This window comes from Malania oleifera, chromosome 12 (assembly GCF_029873635.1).
Source record: "Malania oleifera isolate guangnan ecotype guangnan chromosome 12, ASM2987363v1, whole genome shotgun sequence".
Lineage (NCBI taxonomy): Eukaryota > Viridiplantae > Streptophyta > Magnoliopsida > Santalales > Ximeniaceae > Malania > Malania oleifera.
The window spans coordinates 11,644,596-11,648,456 of record NC_080428.1 but is presented as its reverse complement, the minus strand read 5'-3'; positions in this window follow the sequence as shown (position 1 = coordinate 11,648,456).

Sequence of the window (3,861 nt, the reverse complement as noted above, 5' to 3'; positions counted from 1 at the left end):
CTTTTTTGCACATGATCACGAAGGAAGTGATGTCTAATCTCAATGTGTTTAGTTCGTGAATGTGAGATAGGATTTTTAGAAATATTGTCTGCACTAGTATTATTACATTTAATTGGTATTGTTTCATAGTGCAATCCGAAATCCCCAACTTTTTGTTTCATATAAAGAGTTTGGGCACAACAACTTCCATCCGCAATATATTTTGCTTCAGCTATGGATAAGGCAACTAAGTTTTGTTTCTTGGAGAACCAAGAAACAAAAGATTGTCTTATGTAATGACAAGTGCCGCTAGTACTTTTCCTATCAACCTTACTACCGGCAAAGTCAACATCAGTATAACTAACAATCTCAAAAGTAGTATGCTTAGGGTACCACAAGCCTAACTCTATAGTCCCAACTAGATACCTAAGGATTCATTTGACAGCTTTTAAGTGAGGTTCCTTAGGGGCAACCTGAAACCTAGCACGCATGCATACACTAAACATAATGTCAGGCCTACTTGTGGTGAGATATAGGAGACTCCCAACCATGCCACAATATAATTTTACGTCAATAGGGATTCCTTACTTATCTTTATCAAGCTTAATGGAAGAGTTCATAGGTGTACCAAGAATTTTGCAATCTTCCATATTGAATTTCTTTAGAAAGTCCCTAATATATTTAGATTGGCATATGAAAGTTTCATGTTTGGCTTGTTTGATTTGCAGTCCTAAGAAGAAACTAAGTTCACCCATCATGCTCATTTCAAATTCACTTTGCATGCATTTTGCAAACTCATTACACAACTCATCATTAGTTGCTCCAAAAATGATATCGTCCACATAAATTTGAACAAGGAGCATATCATCATTTTTGGATTTAATGAAAAGTGTAGTGTCAATCTTGCCATGGGTAAACCCATTTTCTAGTAGAAAACCACTAAGCCTCTCATACCAAGCTCTAGGAGCTTGTTTCAATCCATATAAGGCTTTAGACAATTGGTACACATGATCGGGATATTTATGATTTTCAAAACCATGTGGTTGTTCTATGTATACCTCTTCATTAATGTAGCCATTTAGAAAAGCTCTTTTAACATCCATTTGAAACAATTTAAAATTTTTAAAAGCGGCAAAGGTAAGTAGCATACGAATGGCTTCTAACCTAGCAACAGGAGCATATGTTTCGTCAAAGTCAATCCCTTCCTGCTAGTTATACCCTTGGGCAACTAATCTAGCTTTATTCCTAGTTACTACTCTATTCTCATCTTACTTATTTCTATATACCCATTTAGTTCCAATAATTGATTGATCATTAGGCCTAGGAACTAGAGTCCACACCTTACTTCTCTTAAATTGATTAAGTTCTTCTTGCATGGACATAACCCAAGACTCATTTTCTATTGCTTCTTTAATATTTTTAGGTTCTTCTTGGGACAAGAAAGTGGAATGATTCACTAGATTTCTCAGGGAGGATCTTGTGGCTACACCACGGGACGGTTCACCTATGATTTGATATATAGGATGATTTCTAATGAATTTCCAATCTCTAGGAAACTCCTGATTTTCATTTTCATTATCTTTAGGTGATTTTTCATTTGCTTCTTGATTTTCACGTGCATTATTTTCAATAGACATTTTTTCTAAGCATTTTCTAATATCAATATCATCTTCATCATCTTTATTAGAAAATGGATTAGATTCATCAAACACAACATGAATAGATTCAATTACGGTCAATGTTCGTTTATTGAAAAGTCTATATGCTTTACTATAGAGTGCATAACCTAGGAAAATGACTTCATCGAATTTAGAATCAAATTTTCCTAAGTGTTCATTATCCCTAAAAAAAAAAACATTTACAACCAAACACTTAAAAATAGGAAATATTGGGTTTATGGTTGTTCCACAATTCATAAGGGGTTTTGTTTATTGATGGTCTAATCAACACCCTATTCATAACATAGCATGCAGTAGCCAAAAATATTTAGGTAATTTATGTTCATTCAACATGGTTCTACCCATCTCTAGCAGTGACCTATTCTTTCTTTCCACCACACCATTTTGTTGGGGTGTCCTAGGTGCAGAAAAGTTGTGTGATATGCCCTCTAAGTCACAATATTTTTCTATGTTCTCATTTTTGAATTCTGTGCCTCTATCACTTCTTATATGAGTTATCTTATATCCTTTTTCATTCTGAATTCTCTTACAAAGTTTGGTAAATTGTTTACATGATTCATTTTTATGTGCAAGAAATAATACCCATGTGAATCTAGAAAAGCCATCCACAATTACAAATACATAAGATTTACCACCAAGACTTTGCACAGAATTAGGTCCAAACAAATCTAAGTGAAGCATCTCAAGTGGTCTAGTAGTAGAAATGAATTTCTTTTTCTTGAAACTAGATTTGGTTTGCTTACCCATTTGACATGCATCACAAATTTTATCATTTACAAAAGATATTTTAGGCAAGCCTTTTACTAGTTCTTTTCTAACAAGGTTTGACAACTAATCCATGCTTGCATGTCCTAAGTGCCTATGTCATAACCAGCTAGCTTCATTTATAGCAGAAAAGCAGGTTACTTGTTGTGAAGCTAAATTATCAAGAGAAGTAGTGTAAACATTTTCATTGCGATTGGCAGTAGAAAGCACTTTGTGATCTGATTTATTTTCTACTATGCATTTATCATTTTCAAAAGATACTTTATATCCTATGTCACACAACTGACTTATGCTAAGTAGATGCTTCAGTCCATCAACCAACAAAACGTTATCAATAGTAAGAGAGGAATCCTTACCTACCCCGATGATGCGTTCTTTGGCTTTGTCGCCAAATGTCATGTAGCCTCCATCCTTGGAAACAATTGAAGTGAATTTTCCCTTGTCCCTGGTCATGTGTCATGGGCACCCGCTATCCAAGTACCATCGGTCCTTGGAGGAGGACAATCTTAGGCATACCTGCAAAATAAACTAAGTAACTGATGCTGGTCCCCAAATTTTGTTGGGTCCACGGGGGTTAGTGGCAGGATCTCCCTTAACTATCCATACCTTCCTAATTCTTGTGATGACCCAAAAAAAAAAAATATATATATATATATATATATATATATATATGATTAAAGTACAATAATAATAAAATAATAAAAATGGTCATTTAGTTAATATCAATATATAAGTATTTTTCTGTAGGATCCTTGATTCCATATTTGATGCCTAAGAAAGACCTTGTCTTAGCGAGTGCTCAGAGACCATTGCGGCTCAGTCGCTCCTTGGAGGTCGGCCTGGTCAAAATGGAATTTCATAGGATAAACAGGATAGACACTATTTGTACACGTAAATAAGTATATATACATAAAATAGTGTTTTGACAGACATAATTTGTCGAAATACATAATAAGATAATAATAATATAGGTATCATATGTGGGGCCCACAATACTATGTGGGGTCCACATGAGTCCCGGAGCCACAAGACACTGTTTATATACGTAAATAAGTACATAAAATAATGTTTTAACTGATATAATTTGTAGAGATATATGATAAAATAATAATAATATAGGTATCCTATGCGGGGCCCACAAGACTGTGTGGGGCCCACATGAGTCCCGAAACCGTATGAAGGTTTTCACAAGTCTCAAAACTATGCAGGATGCATAAAATCGTATAAGAGTTATTGGAATTACGTACGATCCATTTGGGTCTCGAAATTTGTGTGGGGCCCACAAGACTACATGGGGCCCACAAGACCATGTGGGGCCCACATGAGTTTTTAAAATTTAAATTTAATTCTTGTTCAAAAATAAAATAAAATAAAATAAATACTAAATATAGTTTAAAATTAATAACAATGATAATAATAATGATTAAGAAAAATAATA